We start from the raw sequence: 6,547 nt of genomic DNA on the forward strand, positions 1-6,547 counted from the left end.
CTTATTGGTCAGTGAACGTCCCAGGAGGTCTTCCTCACTAGGATTCACATCCTCCTCCTCCTCTCTGGGTTCGGCCACACCAAGTAAGGTTATGGCCTTGCACTCTCTTTTTGGATTCTCTTCTGTATTGCTTGGGAGAGTACTAGGAGGAGTTTCAGTGACTCTTTTACTTAGCTGGCCTACTTGTGCCTCCAATTTTCTAATGGAGGACCTTGTTTCATTCATGAAACTTAGAGTGGCCTTAGATAGATCAGAGACTATATTTGCTAAGATAGATGGATTCTGCTTAGAATTCTCTGTCTGTTGCTGAGAGGATGATGGAAAAGGCTTGCTATTGCTAAACCTGTTTCTTCCACCATTATTAAAGCCTTGTTGAGGCTTTTGTTTATCCTTCCATGAGAAATTTAGATGATTTCTCCAAGAGAGATTATAGGTGTTTCCATAGGGTTCTCCCATGTAATTCACCTCTGCTATTGCAGGGTTCTCAGGATCATAAGCTTCTTCTTCAGAAGATGCCTCTTTAGTACTATTGGATGCAGCTCGCAATCCATTCAGACTCTAAGAAATCATATTGACTTGCTGAGTCAATATTTTATTCTGAGCCAATATGGCATTCAGAGTATCAATTTCAAGAACTCCCTTCCTCAGAGGCGTCCCATTACTCACAGGATTCCTTTCAGAAGTGTACATTAACTGGTTATTTGCAACCATGTCAATGAGTTCCTGAGCTTCTGCAGGCATTTTCTTTAGGTGAATGGATCCACCTGCAGAATGGTCCAATGACATCTTAGATAATTCAGACAGACCATCATAGAATATATCCAGGATGGTCTATTCTGAAAGCATGTTAGAAGGACACTTTTTGGTCAGTTGTTTGTATCTCTTCCAAGCTTCATAGAGGGATTCACCTTCTTTCTGTTTGAAGGTTTTAACATCCACTCTAAGTTTGCTAAGCTTTTGAGGAGGAAAGAACTTGGCTAAGAAAGCCGTGACCCGCTTATCCCAAGAGTTCAGGCTATCTTTAGGTTGAGAGTCCAACCATATTCTAGCTCTGTCTCTTATAGCAAATGGGAAAAGCATAAGCCTGTAGACCTCGGGATCAACCCCATTGGTCTTAACAGTATCACAAATTTGCAAGAATTCAGTTAAGAACTGAAAAGGATCTTCTGATGGAAGTCCATGAAACTTGCAATTCTGTTGCATCAGAGAAACTAATTGAGGCTTTAGCTCAAAATTGTTTGCTCCAATGGCAGGGATTGAGATGCTTCTTCCATGTAAATTGGAATTTGGTGCAGTAAAGTCACCAAGCATCTTCCTTGCATCTCCACCATTATTATTATTTTCGGCCATGTCTCCTTCTTTTTCGAAAATTTCTGTAAAGTCCTCTTCAGAGTGTTGTGTTTTAGCTTCTCTTAGCTTCCTCTTCAGGGTCCTTTTAGGTTCCGGATCAGCTTCAACAAGAATGTTCTTGTCCTTGCTCCTGCTCATATGAAAAAGAAGAGAACAGAAAATAATAGGATCCTCTTTGTTACAGTACAGAGACCCTTTATGTGAGTAGAAGAGAAGAAGAATAAGAATAGGGAAAGGAAGAGAAGTGTTAGTAGATAAATAAAGCAATTAGAAAGAGATGAGAAGGAGAGAAGAATTTGAAAATAAAATAAAAGAAAAATATTTTTGTTTTTAATTTAAAATTAAAGTTAGAATTCAAAAATTAAAAAAAAAACAAAATTAAATTAAATTTTAAAACAATTAGTTAATTAAAAAGGAATTTTGAAAAAGAGGTTGGTGATTTTCGAAAATTAGAGAGAGAGAATTAGTTAGGTGGTTTTGAAAAAGATAAGAATCAAACAAGATAAGATTAATTAAAAAAAAGATTTGAAAATCAATTTTGAAAAGATAAGAAGTTAGATAAGAAGTTAGAAAAGATTTTGAAATTGATTTTGAAAAAGATGTGATTGACATTTATTTTGAAAGAGATTTTGAAAAAGAAATTTAAAAAGATTTGATTTTGAAAATTAAAGTTGGTTACTTGACTAACAAGAAACAAAAAGATATGATTTTAAAATTTAAAGATTGAACCTTTCTTAATAGGCAAGTAACAAACTTAAAATTTTTGAATCAATCACATTAATTGTTAGCATTAATTTCAAAAATATGAAATGGAAATAAGAAAAAGATTTTGAAAATAAATTTTGAAAATTTCGAAATTATGAAAGAAAAAAAGAAAAAGATTTGATTTTTGAAAAAGATTTGAAAAGGATAGAATTTTTAAATTGAAAATTTGATTTGACTCATAAGAAACAACTAAATTTTAAAAAGTTTTGAAAAAGTCAACTCAAATTTTCAAAAATTTATGAGAAAAAAAGGGAAAGATTTTTTTTTATTTTTGAATTTTTAATGAAGAAAGAGAAAAACAATAAAAAGACTCAAAATATGAAAATTATGAATCAAAATACACAATGCATGCAAGAACACTTTGAATGTCAAGATGAACATCAAGAACATTTTGAATGTCAAGATGAATACCAAAAACTTATTTTTGAAAATTTTTAAGAAAAGAAAAACATGCAAGACACCAAACTTAGAAATTTTTAATTTTTAGACACTATGAATGCAAGAATGCATATGAAAAACAAGATGCAACACACAACAAGAAAATATGAAGATCAAACAAGAGGATTCATCAAGAACAACTTGAAGATCATGAAGAATGCAATGCATGAATTTTCAAAAAATTAAAGAAAATTATAAAGGCATGCAATTGACACCAAACTTAAGAATTGACACTATACACAAACAAGAAACACAATATTTTTGGTTTTTATGATTTTATAAATTTTTTTTTTGGATTTTTTTCGAAAATTATATGGAAAAAGAAAAATAAGGATTTCAAAATTTTTAATGAGAATTCCAAGAATCATGCAATGTTAGTCTAAAGCTCCGGTCCAGGAATTAGACATGGCTTACTAGCCAGCCAAACTTTCAGTGAAAGCTCCGGTCCAAAACACTAGACATGGCCAATGGCCAGCCAAGCTTCTGCAGAACATTACATACAACAGCTAATTTGCTGAGAAAGACAAAGAAGCTCTTCTCTAATGATAGTTGAAACCTCGATCCAAAGGATTAGACATGGCTTTACAACCAGCCAGACTTCAACAGATCATTATGAGACTCTAGAATTCATTCTTAAAAATTCTGAAGAACATAGAATAATTAAAATTTTTTTTTGAAAATTTTTCGAAAATAAAAAGAATAAAAACAAAAACTTAAAATTAAAATAAAATTACCTAATCTGAGCAACAAGATGAACCGTCAGTTGTCCAAACTCGAACAATCCCCAGTAATGGCGCCAAAAACTTGGTGCACGAAATTGTGATCGTTCATTCCTTGGTAACGGCGTTAAAAACTTAATACGCACGTTCATAATCTTAGTTCTTTGTCACAACTTCACACAACTAACCAGCAAGTGCACTGGGTCGTCCAAGTAATAAACCTTACGTGAGTAAGGGTCGAAAATATGCTGTCACCGCACGGCTAATCATCTGTCGGTCCTCAATTATACTGGAATAGGATTCAGCAATACTTTTGCATCTGGCACTGTGCCCAACACTCACGAGTTTGAAGCTCGTCACAGCCATCCCTTCCCAGATCCTACTCGGAATACCACAGACAAGGTTTAGACTTTCCAGATCTCAAGAATGGCCGCCAATAATTCTAGCCTATACCACAAAGACTCTGGTCTCACGATCAGGAGGCTAAGAGATATGCATTCAAGCTTGCTTTCATGTAGAATGGAAGTGTTTGTCAGGCACGCGTTCATAAGTGAAAATGATGATGAGCGTCACATAATCATCACATTCATCATGTTCTTGTGTGCGAATGAATATCTTAGATAAGAAATAGGCTTGAATTGGATAGAAAAACAATAGTACTTTGCATTAATTCATGAGGAACAACAGAGCTCCACACCTTAATCTATGGTGTGTAGAAACTCTACCGTTGAAAATACATAAGAACAAGGTCCAGGCATGGCCGAATAGCCAGCCCCCTAAACGTGATCAAGAGATCAAAATTGATACAAGGATAGTCTCAAAAATGATCAAAATATCATCAAAAGATTCATAACACAATAGTAAAAAGTCCTATTTATACTAAACTAGTTACTAGGGTTACAGAAATAAGTAAATGATGCAGAAATCCATTTCCGGGGCCCACTTGGTGTGTGCTTGGACAGAATATTGAAGCTTTCATGTGTAGAGGTATTCCTTGGAGTTAAACGCCAGTTTGTAACCTATTTCTGGCATTTAACTCTGCTTTGCAATCTGTTTCTGGCGTTTAACTCCAGAATAGGGCAGAAAGCTGGCGTTGAATGCCAGTTTGCGTCATCTAAACTCGGGCAAAGTATGAACTATTATATATTTCTGGAAAGCCCTGGATGTCTACTTTCCAACGCAATTGAGAGCGTACCATTTGGACTATTGTAGCCCCAGAAAATCTACTTTGGGTGTAGGGAGGTCAGAATCCAACAACATCTGCAGTCCTTCTTCAGCCTCTGAATCTGATTTTTGCTCGAGTCCCTTAATTTCAGCCAGAAATTACCTAAAATAATTGAAAAACATACAAACTCATAGTAAAGTCCATAAATGTGATTTTTATTTAAAAACTAATAAAAATATACTAAAAACTAATTAAATCATACTAAAATCTATGTAAAAATAATGCCAAAAAGCGTATAAATTATCCGCTCATCAATAGATTTAATTCAATTCCTTTTTCTCAATTTCATCATGTTTCCTATAAATTCTCACCAAATGTTTGATGAAATGACAATCCTATCTATGGAGTAGAACTCTCTTGCTTGGCTTAGGGGTTGAGTTGTTGGAGATACTTGAGTAGTGGATATCAATTGTTGGTTGGAATTTGAGAATTGCTAATTGACTTGGAGTGCACTAAAGCTAGACTTCCCTAGGGTTAGACTAGGACTCGTGGCTCAAGTTAGTTACTTCCACTTGACTTTCCTCCATCATTAGGGGGTTAACTAAGTGAAGCAATAATCAATTGCTTTCACAATTGAAGGAAACTACAATGATGGAACTTCCAATACTCACCCTTAGCCAAGACCTTTATCTTAATCAATTGTTGTTTAACTTTGTTAGCTTGAATACTTGCACCAACTCTCAAAACCACAAAAGACTTTCTAATCAATAATGTGCATTCTAAGGCAATTCCTAGGGAGAACGACCCGGGACTAATACTCTCGGTCATAAATTTTAGAATTGTTTGATGCGATATTTGTGTGTAGGTTAGACTATACTCACGATTGGATTCATTGCTAATTTCTATACCGGCATAAGAATTTTCGTTCATCACATCACAAAATTTCAATCTGACTTACTCAATCAAAAATTTTTAGTCCGAGTTGATTGCAAATCGGCTAAAGAAGTTTTACAAAATGATGTTAAAAATCTTACATCAAAACAAGTCTTTGCCAGGTGGCAAGCTATATTAAGCATTTTTGACTTTGATATTGAGCACATCAAGGGCAACTCAAACTCTCTCCTTGACTTTCTCACACGTGAATATTTGCAGGGAGACAAGCAAGGAGATGATGCCTAAGAAGGCAACATTAGCCTCAGTAAGAGGCAGAGGCATTCGCCTAGCCCTACCAGGGCCAACTAAGAAAACAGGGTCAAGTATCCCAACTGGGTCATCTACCCAACAACCTACCCCAATAACCCAAGAACTAACTGAGTCATCTACTCAGGTCACAAAAAATATAGTTGAGTCATCTACTCAACCCCCAAGTAGCCAAACGGCAAAACAAACAAAGGCAGATTATGCTCTACTAATCCAAACCCTGTTGGCCTTACAAGATGCAGGCCTTTCAAAACTTCATAAAAAATCCTAGGCTGATATATGTGACAACTCAGATGATGAAGAAATAGACCAAACCAAACTGATCTCACAAGTGGCAGCTCAAAAAACCATTTGTAATGACCCAAAAGGAAAAACAATCACCAAGCATAACCACCCTAATTAATTCAATCCCAGCACCTAAACACCCAACCAAAACAACAATCCACATACATTTTGAAAAACAAATTCTCACCTGTCCTCTTAATGGAACCTGAATTTTGGGAAAAATCACCTTTTAAGGTAATCCCTAAAGTCTTTCCGTCAGGATTCCATTTTAGACCAACAGCCATAAACAAAACCAGACAGTTTTATGAATTCATACTAGTGGATTCAGATTCGGTCTCAATAAAACACTATAAAGACCCTAAAGACACCGCTAATATAACCCATTCCACCGTCCAAATCCTAAAAGTAATCACCCCTACTCAATTCGGTAAAAACCCATATATATATATATATATATATATATACACACATATCATCATCAATTCATCACTAAACACTTATCCAGCCAGCATTAAACTCACAATATATCACTTAACACTTATCCAACAAGCACCAAATCAATATCATAATTCTTGTCAAGGTTACTAAGTATTAAATTTACTCATACGTTCCAACCTATCCTATG

The 6,547-nt window shown here is 35.0% G+C and overlaps 1 non-coding gene across 1 annotated transcript; it reads left to right on the forward strand.

Moving 5' to 3' along the window:
• Nucleotides 1–840: 840 nt before the first annotated feature.
• Nucleotides 841–948, forward strand: LOC112761577 (small nucleolar RNA R71). Its single transcript, XR_003181965.1, has one exon. It is a non-coding gene; the product is annotated as a small nucleolar RNA R71 (small nucleolar RNA).
• Nucleotides 949–6,547: the final 5,599 nt, after the last annotated feature.

The sequence above is a fragment of the Arachis hypogaea genome, chromosome 16 (genome assembly GCF_003086295.3).
Source record: "Arachis hypogaea cultivar Tifrunner chromosome 16, arahy.Tifrunner.gnm2.J5K5, whole genome shotgun sequence".
NCBI classification, from domain to species: Eukaryota; Viridiplantae; Streptophyta; class Magnoliopsida; order Fabales; family Fabaceae; genus Arachis; species Arachis hypogaea.